General features: G+C 36.2%; 3 long non-coding RNA genes across 7 annotated transcripts; 2 read left to right on the top strand and 1 right to left on the bottom strand.

Moving 5' to 3' along the window:
- Positions 1-246: 246 nt before the first annotated feature.
- Positions 247-8,360, top strand: LOC149685909 (uncharacterized). 3 transcript variants are annotated; one of them, XR_016384099.1, is made up of 5 exons: positions 247-443; positions 500-1,112; positions 1,259-1,329; positions 1,395-1,461; positions 8,262-8,360. It is a non-coding gene; the product is annotated as an uncharacterized LOC149685909 (long non-coding RNA). The 3 variants fall into 3 exon arrangements; XR_016384097.1 differs by having other exon boundaries at positions 1,390-1,461; XR_016384098.1 differs by having other exon boundaries at positions 1,190-1,329; positions 1,390-1,461.
- An 82-nt stretch (positions 8,361-8,442) lies between these two features.
- LOC149685908 (uncharacterized) lies at positions 8,443-8,873 on the top strand. The gene is made up of 2 exons (XR_016384027.1): positions 8,443-8,685; positions 8,755-8,873. It is a non-coding gene; the product is annotated as an uncharacterized LOC149685908 (long non-coding RNA).
- Positions 8,874-9,282: 409 nt separating this feature from the next.
- Positions 9,283-10,961, bottom strand: LOC149685907 (uncharacterized). 3 transcript variants are annotated; one of them, XR_016384095.1, is made up of 6 exons: positions 10,704-10,961; positions 10,487-10,557; positions 10,355-10,426; positions 10,113-10,227; positions 9,954-10,049; positions 9,283-9,873 (listed from the first exon to the last, which is right to left on the bottom strand). It is a non-coding gene; the product is annotated as an uncharacterized LOC149685907 (long non-coding RNA). The 3 variants fall into 3 exon arrangements; XR_016384096.1 differs by lacking the exon at positions 9,954-10,049 and having other exon boundaries at positions 9,284-9,953; positions 10,704-10,955; XR_016384094.1 differs by having other exon boundaries at positions 9,289-10,049; positions 10,704-10,955.
- Positions 10,962-16,045: the final 5,084 nt, after the last annotated feature.

Below are 16,045 nucleotides of genomic sequence, written 5' to 3'. Positions count from 1 at the left end.
TTTCGCGTCATGGTAGTGGTGCTTGTTAGTCTATAAAAATCTGCACGAACTTTCCCTAGATCTGAAACACGAATCCAAGCCATCCAAATTCCGTAAATAAAAACACCTATTGAAATGTTTCTTAACGGGCATAAAATCATAAAATATATGTCTCCGAAATTTAAAAAAAAACTCTTCTTCTTCCTCCTGAATACACTAACTTATTCAATGGAGCAAAGTTCAGAGGATGTATTGACAGAGAAACAATTGAGGAGCGTAATATAAAAATAGAAATACGCGCATCGGAATTAAAATATCTAATGGAATATTTTCTATCAGGCGACACCGATTCCGCGCATTCAAGTGACGAAGTGGAAACAAACAATGAAGTCAGCAACATTTCATGCGTTGTGAAATCCATGAGTGTAGTGGAGTTGGTATTATATCTCGAAAATAAAATAATTGTAAGTAAAAATCGAAACGTTTGCTGAGCAATATTATTAAACTTGTTCATACACAGGTTCAAGAAAGAGTTATTAAAAACCTAAAAAACAAATTGAAACAGAAGAAGAAAAACTTAAAGATCAGAAGCTTCAAGCAAAAGCCGCATTGGAAAAGCAAGAAGAAGAAAACGGAAGAGTTGTCAACTCTCTGAGAATATTTTGCCCAGCAAAGGGTTATGAAACTTCAGTACAAAAAATGCTAAAAATATCTAAGAAATATAAAAGAAGAAAAGTACTTAGCTCTAAATTTAAAAAAGTGAAGAAGAGTTACTAAATGAGTTGGAAACCAAACTGGAAAGTAAGTTCAGCCAGGGGCCGTATTCTGCAGAAAACGTATGCTCCTCCCCCGGACTTAAGCTCGCTGATTGGTCGGTCAGGATCGAACTTAGGGCTTTTCATTGGCGGTGGCGGTTTTGGGGCAAATCTCACTTAAGACTTGTGATAGGTTGAAATTTTCGAGCAGACGATATTGACACGTGTCAAAATATACACCAAATTCAAAGTAGTAATTTTAGAACACGGCAAACCGTTCAGCACCATGAATCGGTTAATTGACCGGTTTTTTTGCTTTCTTTTTTCACCGGAACTTAGCAGACTACACTTCGTCGTTGCTAATGGCGGTAATGGCAGGTAATGGATTATATTGTTCTTGGTGTTGTTGACTTTAGGAAGAAAGACAACTAAATTATTGTTTTAAATACTGTTAGTTTACAAAATATAAGGGTTTGCGTTGTTATAATTTAAAAATTATGCCTTTGTTTTGTGGGAAAATAAAGTCGAACTCTGCCCGAAGTCGAAAAGGATTTACACCGAGGCTTATGACGAAGAAAGTCCTCTGTAGACTGTAGTAAGTAGTAAAGAAAGATTTTATTGTTTCTGTTATTGACTTATTGTTTGGTTCTGTAAGATAAGTTTCAAGCAACAGAGGCACGCTAGTAAATGATTGGAACATGAAATGAGGCACCATCCCATAGCGAAGGTTAGTGCTCGGAATTTCTGTAACTTTTGTTTATTGGATAAGATCATCTGAAGGGCAATGGTATTTACTCATATATATAACATAGTATTATTTTATACGAAAAACAATTAAACGAATCCAAGGTGTAGTAGAATCGTGTAATTGTATTCGTAATATTATTGGCATAGTTTCAAATAAATAAAGTAAATGCAATCAGGGAAACTTAATCTTGAGTGATTAAAGTTCAACTGTGGAAACAAATAAAAAAATATATTTTGCCAATCGTACATTTTTAAACCAATAAAGCTATGTATTGTTGAAAACCAAAGAGGCCGAGATTTTAAAATAGACATTATCTGTTAAATAAAAAACCGGTAGGCATATTTTTTTCATTGAGTTTTTTTGTTTCATTCACAATCAGCTGTGTTTTCCGCGCTTGTAATACGCATGTTAGTCATTAAACATTCGGATGTCTGAACTCTATCGCGATAAATCTATTGCATAGTATTTTTGCGAAACGAAGGGTTAGATTTTCGTTGTTAAATATCTAATAAAGTCATGGCTGAGGGTGTTTCAAGTCAATCTAAATGCCCACAAACTAGGAGCGACGTTTGGAGGCATTTTAATGTGTCTTTTAAAACGTCTGAGGATGGTACCTCTAAGTATAAAGTGGCTCAATGTCGTTACTGCGAGAAGTAAGTATAGCTCATTTAATCGTGTTTTTTTAATGGTTTTAAATCATTGTATTTGATGCAACTAATTAACCACGTCATATACCGAACGACCGAAATCCAACATTAGTACGGGGAATTTACGATACCATATAGAAAAAAAGCATCCGCAATATCTACTTAATGAATCACTAGCAACGGTAAGCTGAAATTTAGTAATATAGTGTATAAACACGGGCATTCTATGGCATGAAATATTTAAAGCCTGATTTAAACCGTTACTTGCTGTACCTTTGCGAAACATTTGAATCATTCTGGGTTTTAGTGAACTATCAATCGATCGCGCGGAATAACGCAGTCTTATTGTAAAACTTCACAACCAGGTTGTTACTAGTACTATTTCAATGCTAAAAGACTGTATTCACAGTAGGCCACCACAAAATGTTCAGTGCGCTCAACTGTCTAATCGAAGATAGGCGGCTAAACCAGTGTACATCCAATGAACGAGATAGGATCCGTGAAGGCCAATCTTTAAACTTAGCTACAGACAGACTCCATTTTTATTTGGTCTTACGTGACGGAAACTATCTCGCTTATTTTATGAACGCTGGCTACGATGGGTTCCTAGGCGAAAAAAGTTGAGCGCACTGAGAAATGTCTCGTTTCTCCTCCCAACGTACTCGATAAATAGTTTTACTAAGTGTTAACAAGGAACAGAACATTAAATTTTCAGAAAACGTGGACGAAAACGCCAATCCTTCTAGACTGTTTTACGCCAAATCGTTCACGTTTAGCTGAAAAACAATCGCAGATACTTTTTAATTTGTAATACAATAGGCTTAACACTCACACGTAGTATAGATATTAGAGTACTATTTTTCTGAACATGCATAGTACCAGAAGTGAGATGAGACTAGAAGTGAAAAGCTCTAGCATTGGTATTAGATCCTGGCACTAGTGAACAAATGTGATGATTTTATGCCGCTTCCATCGCACCTACACTAGAGAGAAAAAATTGGACGTGGGTACTTGAATCTAGTTCGGCCGTCTACCACCGCGAGCGTCTCACGTTTTGGAGGGGAAATTCTGAAACCGCCACCAGAGGGCCAACCGTTGGTGTGTTATCAAGAATATTCACTTTCGCCAAGTGAAGAATTTGGTTAGCTCAGTACTTCTAGTTTCATGTCACTTCTGATAGTACGCGGTTATGGCGATGCTATTCATAAGGTTTTTAAATAGGTCTTACTGTTTACAGCCGGCTCCAGTTATATTGGAGAGAGCTAAAATGAATTTATATAGATGGATTATTCTTAAGGACAAACCATTTGACATAGCTGAAGATACAACTTTCCAAGAAGTGTTACGTTCTATTAATCCTACCAATACCATAGTTGCTGACAGTTTAGCATTGAGTGCTAGAACTGTAAGGACGGATGTTCTTAAACTGTACACGCAAGAAAAACTCAAGGTTTCAGAACTGTGCAAGACAATTCAAAGTCAAATCTCTTTTACCTTGGATGGGTGGACTTCACCAAATAGACTTCCATTCCTGGGCGTAACTGCTCATTGGATATCTCAAAACTGGGTATTGCAAAGCATTCTTTTAGGCTTTGTGCATTTCCCATCGAGACATACAGGCATTAACATTTGTGATAAGTTTTTCAACTTAATCGAATAACGTGAAATAAGTAAGGTAAACAGAATATCTCTTGTTTGAAGCAAATACTTCAATGTATGATACTTCTTTTCTTGACGTAATATTTCTAAAAGTTTCCTTGCTTTTTGGGTAGGTCTTGGCAATTACAATGGACAATGCTTCTAACAATGACACTTTTGCAAAAGAACTTGAAAAGCGAAGCCAAACGTTAGGTCTTCGATTTCGAACCGGGAATAGAATCCGTTGCTTCGCTCACGTATTGCATATCTCAGTGTCTGCAATTCTTGATCATCTTAAATCAAACCCGACACCTAGTTGCGAAGAAGAGTATGGTCCTGAAGAGGGGGAAAACTTAAACTCAGAGGCCAGCATTGGCAACACCGTAGCTAAGGTATACTGGAAGCACTGCACTATCCATTTATATTATGAGAAAATCTAGTTCTCTATATCGTCACAACTAAGACATTTTGATTTGTACAAATTAGTATATTTATAGAAATTTTCTAAAAAAAGTTTTAATTATTTTCAGCTAAGAGCAGCCATTGTAAAAATCCGCCTTTCAAATGTTAAAGAAGAAGCACTAAGACAGTCTATTTTAGCTTGTGGTCAAAGCGATATAAATGTAGTTCTAGATGTTAAAACCCGTTGGAACTCAACGTTTATAATGCTTGAAAGAGCCCTACGCTTGAAACAGGCAAGTTTGAAAGGCGTTGCTGAAAGGTGTGGCACAAATTTTATTACGTGTTCTTTGGGTCTCAAATATTTAAAAATTGTCTCAGTAACGGTATACAGGGTGTTTTTGAAAAGTCCAATAATGAAGGGCCGTGTTTATTGGGTCCAACTTAAGGGAAAGTATCGAAGATGATGGGGTGTACAACACTTAATTACAGAGATATGGTCCCCCAAACATAGACCCCAAAAACCAGGAAGTATCCAACAATGTAGACTACCACTTTAAACCGAGTAATCAGCTTGTTAAGAACTTTTAGACAACTTCAATAGTCTTCAATCTAAAACATTTTGTACCTTTACTCAGCGGAAGGGTATACAATGTGTAGAAGTATGCCTACGACGGTAATGTCAATCCAATCCCAAGTTTCATTGTGTTTGAAGATCTCCCAGCACTCATTACACTCGAAATAATTTTGGATACATTGGACATAATTAGCGTACAAGTTCGTGATGTTAAAGACTTGACAAGCATCCAACAATGAATCCAAAATGTTTTCGAATGTAAAGTGAGCTGGGAGATCTTCAAACTCCATGAAACTTGGAATTGGCTTAACATTACTGTCGTAGGCATACTTCTACACAAATTGTACCCTTCTGCTGTGTATAGATGCAAAACGTTTTTAGATTGAAGACTATTGAAATTGTCTGTAAAATCTTAACAAGTTGGTTACTTGGTTTAAAGTCGTACTCTACATTTTTGAATATCTCCTTATTTCAGGAGCCAATGTTTGGGGGACCATATCTTCGTAATCTAATGTTGTACACCCCATGTTCTTTGACACTCAGTTGGGGACAATAAACACGCTCCTTCATTATTGATGGACCTTTCAAAAACACCCTGTATAGACAAAACTGTGTTAGCTTGTACTCCCATATTGTACCATATGGGCATTGTTTTCATCCAAACGGCTGATTTCAATAATGTAGTTTTGTTTCTAAGCTACGATGAAGGGCAGACAACGCTGAATTTAAGCACATTAGAAAATGGGTTCATCGACCTTTTTATTCCTTGTGACTTATTAAACACCACAATGTATTTGTGCAACATCTTTCGGAGACAGTGAAACACCCTGTATTGTAATTGGAATATTATACTTCACAATAGCCTTTACAGTCAATACTGAGATCTGATATAGATTTACAAAACTTCAGCATCACTGAGACTGAATGGGAGAATATCGAGAGTTTCATGACCATATTAAAGGTTCGTCTTATTTTCTAAGTACTATTTTGCTTGAGCACATCTTATGAGTAGCTGAAGAATAAATCAAGTAGGAACCATTTACATATATTACTTATACAAGTTTCATGTCCTCAATAAAAGAGATTTTCAAATAATTGAATGGATAACTACGGAGAATATCATAGTTTTCTAGAATATCGATAGTCGTATGTTTTAAGGTGTCCGTGATTTATCTATCGACGTTAAGTGCACAAAAACTTTCCCATTTTGTGCAGCTACTATTTTAATGCACCGAACACTCATTTTACCTAAGTTATAGATTTTATTTTCACTGAGTACATAGAACTTCTAAAAGTGATGTAGAGAACGGCTTAAAAAATTGTCTGGTGACCTAACCTTTATCTTTTTTATTTTCCAAAGCAATTTGATATTGCGACAAGGAAAGTGTCTTTCGTTACATCTCCAACAATATCACTAGTGATGCCAATATATCAATGGCTTTTGGAAAAGCTTAATGACTCAATTGAGCGCAATGATGGTCCATTAAAGGAAGCTTGCAAATTAGCGAAAGCCAAAATGGAAGGATACAAAGAATTGTCTAATAACGAAGCAAACTGGATTGCCGTAGGTAAGGATGAGTGTCTCTATTAGCGGATTCCACTGTGGTGGTCTGAGTCCAACTCTGAAATTCGACGATCTTCCGAGCAGTGAAATATCAAAGAGGAGAAAACCGGTAATCTGGGGAAATTTTTTCGATCTTTACCTATCTACTTTAGGTATGCGCGATCCTCTTGTTTTGCCTTCTTTCGGGTTGAAATATGGTGGCCCGTAAGATACAACCATATTTAATCGCATAAAGGCACAATTATAGGGAGAATTTCTAAAATAGTTTTCCTATGCTCCATACATTCCTGATGGCATATATAAACATAGTCTTACATTACTGTACACATTCCGCTTCAACTTAACTCAACCAGTCAAAAAACCGCTTACATTGATGTCACTCATATCCGCCTTAAATGAAATGAGAAAATAAAACCTGTACTGAGTAGTGTGAAATTACTCTTAAGCCCCCTCAGTGGAATTTGGCAGATAAGCGCTCCCAGAAACCTTGGACTTTGCTGTTTGAGTAGGCTTTATAATTAAGTACTACAACTAATATCTCGATTAGTTTGCATTGCAAAGCAGACCTTCATAATACTCAACGATGACTTAGTAATTAAAATAGTATTGTTATTTACAGTTTTGGACCCAACCTTAAAGCTAGATTTCTTTAAAGATATCTCTAGCAAAAATGAATTAAAAGAAATCAAGGCTACTGTTCTTAACGTTTTCAACCAGTTCTACGATTCGAGAGAAGAAACAACAGTGGATGTGGCCGTTGAGCCCACTGACGAAATATTTAGTGTTTACCCTAAGCGTCCTCGAAGACTGGTAAAAGGGACTGAACTTCTTAAGTATTTAAAAGATGATTTGCTTCCTCCCCAGACAAACGTTATAGAATGGTGGAAGGTAAAAAAGGTTTTACCGTGCGTCTTTCAATATCATTTATTCCTATTATGTACACAGGCAAATTCAATCAATTACCCATCGGTTAGTAAAATGGCGAAGGACTACTTATGCATTCAAGGTTCTTCAGTTGCGTCTGAAAGAACGTTTTCTGGCGGTACGAACTTAATCTCTCAGAAACGTGGTTCTATGAAACCGGAAACAATATCGAGTTGCATGTGCCTGAAGTCATGGTGGAATCATAATTACGATGAAAAATGATTTATCTTTGTAAAACTTATAAATAAAACATGTTGCATTACGTAGCTGTTTTTTTCACTACATACTACACATACCCCTGCGTATTGTGTTTACATTGTTAAAGGAAGGTTGAAAGAGTAGAATGTCGGCAACGAAGAGACGTCAGTACCCGACCGTTCCGCGGGAGTTGTGCGGTCTATTTATTCACATCTCTTGCCATTCCATTTTATAATATATATAGTATAACAAAAGATTCTATCTGTACACTACATAACTATTTAAGCAATCATTCAAAAATAATCTGTTGTAGTTATTTCGAAGAAAAATTGTCTCTTTCATATCATCACCTTATCTAAACAATTAATTAATATATTTGGATGCTATAATGTTTTTTGTTTCCACTTATCGAGTAAGCAATTAATTATTAGACACGGTCCATCCATCCGTTACGAATCGTATTTTGAGATCCATTACGGCTAGCAAAACTTTGAGTAATGTAAACAATATGATATTTATCCGAAAGAATAAAACCCAATAATTAAAAATATAAGCGTATAACATTGTTTCCATGTTATCCGTTTCAAGTGAAATCGATTAACATTTGATATGCTTTGTCTATAAGCAAACCATCCGAAATTAAATTGTCGATTAAAAAACGGTTAACCTAAGATAATGCGTATCCGATTCCGAGCCCTAGCGAAGGTATTTCGTCATTCATTGGCCATGACCAAGATAATTGTGTTTTGATACAAATATGATTGCCTAATCCTTATGGGTCATGAAAGCCTGATTCGTTATACTTATAATATATATTCCATGACTGTCACAGCCATCTTCCCTGGCACTTGGCACCATGAACTGTACCTATTTTATAATCAAAGCACCAACAGCGAAAGAAATACTTCTACCTTTTATCAAGCAACTATTGCATTAATAATATTGGTAAATAATGTTGCACACATGTCTAACAAATAGAAATATTCATATGCTTTTCTATTATTATAGATTTGTGGTAATGACATTTCTATCATTGACACTGGCAATGGCAATGGAGAATTATCTAGGGTGGGCACTTCCTATAAGGATATCTGCCAACATTGAAGTGTTGTAATCAACTTGCATATTAAGGTATTAACACTTTTATTAGTTGAGCATGCTTTACTCTAAGGTATCCCTTTAAAGAAAAGGCTGGCATAGTTGTTGCAAGTATAAACTACCAACGAGTATGTGATTTGCGCCTATACAAATATGAGGTGAGCTCTTTAAAGGTTTGGATTAGATAAACAAATCAAACTTAACTAATTACTATTATGGTAATAAAGAATCAATTATAGGAAAATAAGTAATGGAGAGGAACCAATGTCGAGACTGAATGATGAGCTGTTACTAAAAACAGTTTAGCAACATTATTTAAATAAAACTTGAGTTTATTTTGACTTTATCACATTCTCGATGTAAATTAGTTTCTTATTTTCAATGTCTATAAGACCATTTTATTAGACGGCCACTAAATGCACATCTATGGTATTATTATCTGATGTAGGCAAATGTATGAGTCTGTTGGAATGGTATTTGGATGAAGGAACTGGCATTCATGTGCATATAATCTTGAGCATTGTTGTTTATGAATTATCATTATAAGATTGTATTAATACAGGACCAATGGAAATCATGTATCGAACCTAAAATCCTATGTATGGAAAAAAGGCTTTTATTGATCATCTTTGTTGCAGTTTTAAAAGAAGATTCCCCATATTTGTAGTTTTCACATTTCAACAAGACACGACGCATTACTGAAACAAAATATTTAAAATGACCTTCATTTTGCATATTCTATTCTAAAAACGTACGTGTTTCAATTTAAACTTTAGTTATTGATTTATTCGCTACTACCCATTTATTGTTAAATCACAATTAAAAAATGTGCCACTATAGGAACTAGTAAGCCTATTGGTGATTCTACGGTTATATTTTTATCTCAGTGATCCGTCTTTAATGTTTCGAGCACCCCTATGTATTTAAGGGAAGATGCCACGCAAAAATGAATTAAGACAATAAAACTGTAACATTTTAAAGGGTAGGAAATAGGGGGTCAACATATTCTTGTGTGTCATTATTATTTCTCCAACAGTTTAATAAAAGTTGGACATTTACCAACTATATATTTACATACATTGCTGGAGAATATCCGAATTCGAGTATAAAATAGCTAACAATTTACGGCATACTGACAAATGTCAAGTTCAAAACTGGGAATAAAGATACATTTTAGGAGTTCATGGACGTTTTACCGCTCTCCATTGTCGAAGCAGTCTTCTTTCATATATTGCCTTTCAAGATGCTCAACATCTTCTTGATCTCTTCCAACCAACAATCTTCCTCGTTGACATCATTTAACCTATCTGTGATCCCTGATGTTTTATCCAGTTATCTTTCCTCTGCTGTGTGGTGTTTTGACAGTGAATGAAGTTATTAAAGTACATTGTCCCTGTATTGCTATCTTTAATTTGCTAAAATAAACCTGTTAGTAACAGAAGAAAATGAAGAGAAATTCCTACTATAGAGGTCAAAAGTAGTTCCCATTCGGGTTCATGTCAAACACGTCATTACCACAAATCTATAATAAAAGAAAAGCATATGAATATTTCTATTTGTTAGACATGTGTGCAACATTATTTACCAGTTGAACATTAATGCAATAGTTGCTTATTAAAAGGTAGAAGTATTTCTTTCGCTGTTGGTGCTTTGATTATAAAATAGGTACAGTTCATGGTGCCAAGTGCCAGGGAAGATGGCTGTGACAGTCATGGAATATATTTTATAAGTATAACGAATCAGGCTTTCATGACCCATAAGGATTAGGCAATCATATTTGTATCAAAACACAATTATCTTGGTCATGGCCAATGAATGACGAAATACCTTCGCTATGGGATGGTGCCTCATTTCATGTTCCAATCATTTACTAGCGTGCCTCTGTTGCTTGAAACTTATCTTACAGAACCAAACAATAAGTCAATAACAGAAACAATAAAATCTTTCTTTACTACTTACTACAGTCTACAGAGGACTTTCTTCGTCATAAGCCTCGGTGTAAATCCTTTTCGACTTCGGGCAGAGTTCGACTTTATTTTCCCACAAAACAAAGGCATAATTTTTAAATTATAACAACGCAAACCCTTATATTTTGTAAACTAACAGTATTTAAAACAATAATTTAGTTGTCTTTCTTCCTAAAGTCAACAACACCAAGAACAATATAATCCATTACCTGCCATTACCGCCATTAGCAACGACGAAGTGTAGTCTGCTAAGTTCCGGTGAAAAAAGAAAGCAAAAAAACCGGTCAATTAACCGATTCATGGTGCTGAACGGTTTGCCGTGTTCTAAAATTACTACTTTGAATTTGGTGTATATTTTGACACGTGTCAATATCGTCTGCTCGAAAATTTCAACCTATCACAAGTCTTAAGTGAGATTTGCCCCAAAACCGCCACCGCCAATGAAAAGCCCTAAGTTCGATCCTGACCGACCAATCAGCGAGCTTAAGTCCGGGGGAGGAGCATACGTTTTCTGCAGAATACGGCCCCTGGTTAAAGAAATAAATTTTTACTCTATTTCATAATGCCAGGGGTAAATAACGAAAGGAGTTAGAGACGCTAGCTTCCGTAGTGTAGAATCCAGTGGGACTTTCACCCGTAGACACAGAAAAGAGAAAACGCCTCGGTCGCGCCGTCTATAATTCAAAATAAGTATGATATTTTCCAACCAATAGCGTGGCAGCAAAGTTTCGAAAGTCATGCTGGGATATCCATTTTCTCCTGTCTGCTAGCGTTTGTCTGCCAGTGTTCGTCTGCTTGTGTTCGTCTGCTTACGACTGAGTGACAATTAGGCTTAGAGTAAAGTTTATTCATTAAGGTTAGAAACATGCAACTTTAAAGTTGGTAAATTCCTTATTCGATAATGAAATGGAATTAAATGCCGTTTTTGCATCCTTCAATACAGTTTTAGTTGTTTTAATTTCTTTAGTCACTCACAGATACAGTCGATGATCCTGATCCCACAGTTCCCACTGGCAATAACTCCGAAAAATCACTAAGCCTTGGCTCACTGGACCGACTCTGGAACCGCGCACTTACGGCAAAACAAGTTTGAACACATTTTGAGGATTTCATCGGCTTCAAAATTCAAATTGCAAATTGTTGACTTATCTTTCTTCTTTAAATTGCTGTTTACTCGCGATTGAATATAATAATTATATTGGATTGATTTATGAGACGACTTCACAACATCGACACCCGCCATTTTACTTTACCCAGAATACCTTGCGACGCGAGATTTTAAGGCAAAACTTTTAGGGTTCTGGTCTTATTTACAATACAGTTCCAAAGATGGCACTACGTTAGTTACAAATTCTATGACGTTTCAAGGTCCCACTGTATTCTTCACTACGGAAGCTAGCGTCTCTAACTCCTTTCGTTATTTACCCCTGGTTGAATTTAACAGTTTCTCAATATGCCTAAATCACGTGACAATGAGGTGGAAAAGAACAAGTTATTTGTACGCGTGATTGAAGTTGATTCAAACAAATTAGTTGAAATATATACTATTTCTAACATATGAAATTATTTGTTAATTTATAGTATCACAATATATTTAACTTTAAACGTCTAGTAAATCAAATTTCCACACATACATTTGTATTAATATAATTTTTAAAAAGGCAAGCACAGGTGATATGTATGGTTACAAATAAAAAGTGATTATTGTATTGAATTCGTCGTTGTTAAGACCGACCGCCATTCACAGAAAAATGTTGAAGCCCACATTTTCTTTCTCCATTATGGCAATGACACCTACCATATAGTATCGTTTTCTATTGACATTTTCCCTGGAGTAATATTATAGGATTAAAAATTAGCGTTGCCTGATAAGTGCTTTAAAATACAGCTGCGTCTCCTTCAGTATAGTGCTCCTAAAAAATAGGTAGGGTGTTCGGCCGTTCGCTTTTTTAAATCTTTCATTTTAAATCGAGGTCTAAAATTTATTAGACCTCCTTATCTATCGCAATGTTTTAATCATTTGGTTTTCAGTCGGCTAGCTGGAGGTTAGTTTCCAGCTTTGCGTTTAAAATTTAACCTGGACATATTTTGGACTTCAACATATAACATCAAGTTAAATGATCATGTGCCATTCATTTTCACGCATTTAAAGTTAATCTTATGATATTTATTAGTAACAACAACGTGATCTTCACTTTTAATTTTGAGTGCAAATATTGTTTACATATTTAATAAAAACAACGTGATCTTCACTATTTGTTAACGTGAATAAGACGGTGTTTAGAGGTGACATCGTATGGGTTTTTTAAACGTTCATAATTTGGTTTACCGTACACCGCTTTTAGACGTGTAAATCACGGGTTTTTGCTACCTGGGTTACGTTTATCTACGAGTTCATCGGGATGCCAAAAATAGTGGGTGAGTACATAATTTGGCGCGCGAAAAAGCAAACTTTAAGGTCAGAGCGCCGCGTCCTATAGGCCCTTTCCCAGGTGTCAGGCCAAAGCGCAGCGTCCCATAGTTCTTAACCCCTAATCTTCAAGGCCAATTGTAACAGGCGAGCTTCTGCTACAAAACTTGCGCGCGCATTAACGAACTTTCAGGTCAAAGTGGTTGCGCGCCTTTTTGTGTTTGTGACATTTTGTCACCTTCTTTGGATTCGATCGTCGTTAAAATGTAAGTACCCATTTTATTATAACGTGTTTTTTGTCGCTCACTTTGTCACGTCCCTGTACTTTTTTGCGTTATTTGGTTAATAACGACGTCAGACATAAAAACCCCGCCTATGATAAATGTGGTGTAGATTGTAGAGCTTGGATAAGTCAGGAACTTGTAAAATGGACAATCATAGGTCAGTGATAAATTTGGGATTTCATTATGTTTATGAAACCAAGCGTCGAGGCCGGGAGTGTGGCGCACTCCTGTAAGCCAAGCTTCTGGGCGGCAAAGTTTGAGGGAATACGACACATGTCGGCGATCCTACCCTATAGGTGCCGACTGTCCCGTGTCCGCCGGAGGTGACTTACCCCAATTCCACCTTCCGTCACCTCCCAAGTAAACCTCATTTCCTTCCCTGCTTCTACACATACGACCTAGCGGCCCCCGTCAGTGCTGGGCCGCGTAGGGTCTCCCGCTCAATTCTTCCTGGTGCTCAAGGCCTAACGGCTAAGCACTAGTGTTAGTAGGTGGCAAAAAAAAAAAAAAAACCAAGCGTCGAGAAATTAAAATTCTCGGGAATTGCTGTAGGCCCTTCTAGATAAGAACCCACACCCTCCCGTAATGTTAAAGAAATAATTTACAGATTTTAGGCTTAGCGTCCCATAGAAAAAGCATGGGATTTTTAACTGTTCACTCCATCGAATAAATCAGAAACTACTGCAAAGTTAAGGTTCGGAACACTTTTGAATTATCAAGCAACTATGGAATGTTGAACTTCTGAAGTTTGATTAAGAAGAATTAAGTCTAAGTATTTTATTTTAATTAATTTATAAATCATGGTAAAATCGTTACATATATTATACTGTTTGCATAGCATTTGGTTTAGCCTCCAACGGCTTTGTGGCGCATAGGATAACGCGTCTGCCTACGGAGCAGAAGATTGCAGGTTCGAGTCCAGGCAAGCTCGGTGTTTATTTTTACAGATATTTTATACATCATAAAAGAAATAATCATATAAATACAATGTTTGGATAATTTTTTGTGTTACGAAGTACGGGCATGTGGCGTAATGGATAACGCGTTTGCATTCGATGCAAAACATTGCAGGTTCGAATCTTGTAAAGCTCGTTGTCTATTTTTGATAAAAATTCTTAGAATATTGAAGGGAAAATTCTTAAATAACAAACTTTCAATGAAATGCGCGCGTGCTGGCGCATGGTTTAGAAATAACTTTTGTTTTGAACCTATACAAAAAGGTCAACTAAACTTTACACTTAGAGATGTGCCTTTTCTATACTATTGCTGTAAAGTTTGTAGTGAAAAAAGTGGACCCCCTTGGTCGCGAAACCTTGGGTCTAACTCGGAAAACTCTTTTCACATCGTAATGTTAAGCTCCGTAGAGATTAACAGTAAGAGTTAGGATTGAGTATAAATAGAAAATCCCTGACGCGATTTTCTAAATAATAGGTCATTTAAAAATTTTATTGGACATAGGTCAGTGTGCTGTTTTTATTTCCGGCCCAGATCAGGAGAGGTGAAACTATCTCAGGGCCGTAAATGAGCACAGGACACTGGACATTGTCCAATAAATATTTAAAATGTTCCATAATTTTTATATAAAACTAAAGGGGTCACCGAACGGTTGACCAGTAAATTTTTCCTTAGTTTTTTGATGGCTTGACACATTCGTCGCTCTATAGAATGTGCAACTCCCTATACTTAAAAGTAGACAAGTAGACAAGTAGATACTAGCGCCACCTGGCTACCAGCGCTGGAAAGCATTGCTTGAAAAATAAAATGTACTTGACACAAGAAAAAAACCCGCGCTACGGTCCATAGGGGCAACTCTATAGACCTTGGCTACGGTCGAGTTTTTCCTTTGTGTCGTCTGCTAGAAGCAAAACGGTGGGTTTTCTTTTCTTATGTCCAGTACATTTTATTTTTCATGCGAGGCTTTCCAGCGCTGGTAGTCAAGCGGCGCTAGAATCGACTTGTTTGAAAATTAAAAAACTTATTCAGCCCTTTTTCTTAAAAAAAAAAGAAAAAAAACAAGAACTCCTGTAGACCTTTCTAGATAAGAACCCACACCCTCCCGTAATGTTAAAGAAAAATTCACAGATTTTAGGCTTAGCGTCCCATAGAATAAGGATGGGATTTTTGGTGGTCGGTTACTTCGAATAAGTAAGGATCTACAGCGAAGTTAAGGTTCGGAATAGTTTTGAATTGTCAATCAACTATTGAATTTTGAACTTCTGAGGTTTCATTAAGAACAATTAAGTTTAAGTACTTTAAATTAATTAATTTATAAATTATGGTAAAACCGTTACTTGTTATGTTGTACACTCATATAGATGACGCTAGCCTCTCTTCAGCCCTCAGTGATAACGACAGATAGTCGCGCTCTGGAAGCCATAGGGTAAATAACATAACCTTCTCTCGTATTTAGAACCCTTGTATAAAATCGATGTAACAGCCTCAAATCTAAATATTAAAAAGCAGTTGTCATTAGTAAGACTTATTTATTATGAGGGTCACAAGATTAGGCTCAGAATAATACCTAGGTGAATTGAGTTAATAAACGCCTACCAATGGTTAATTGAGTTACTAACCGCCAACCAATCGTAAATTGAGTTACAAATCGCTTTTTATCATGAAATAAGTTACCACCCGCCTATTTATGGTAAATTAATTTACCACCCGCCTTCCAATTGTGAATTAATTTACCACTCCCCTACAAAATTATTTTTCCCATAAAATAATGAGAGGCACTCGGAGTGAGCCAATATGCTCACGAACATCTTACTGAAACATCGAATTAATGACGTTTGACAAGCATATAATTATTTTTATAATAGATTAATACAAATTAAGGTTGAAGGAACAGATATTATAT

Source organism: Phalangium opilio, unplaced genomic scaffold (assembly GCF_054372755.1).
Source record: "Phalangium opilio isolate 3A_F unplaced genomic scaffold, DU_Popi_V2 ptg000032l_1, whole genome shotgun sequence".
Taxonomy (NCBI): domain Eukaryota; kingdom Metazoa; phylum Arthropoda; class Arachnida; order Opiliones; family Phalangiidae; genus Phalangium; species Phalangium opilio.
This window is presented reverse-complemented; position numbering and strand designations above follow the sequence as displayed.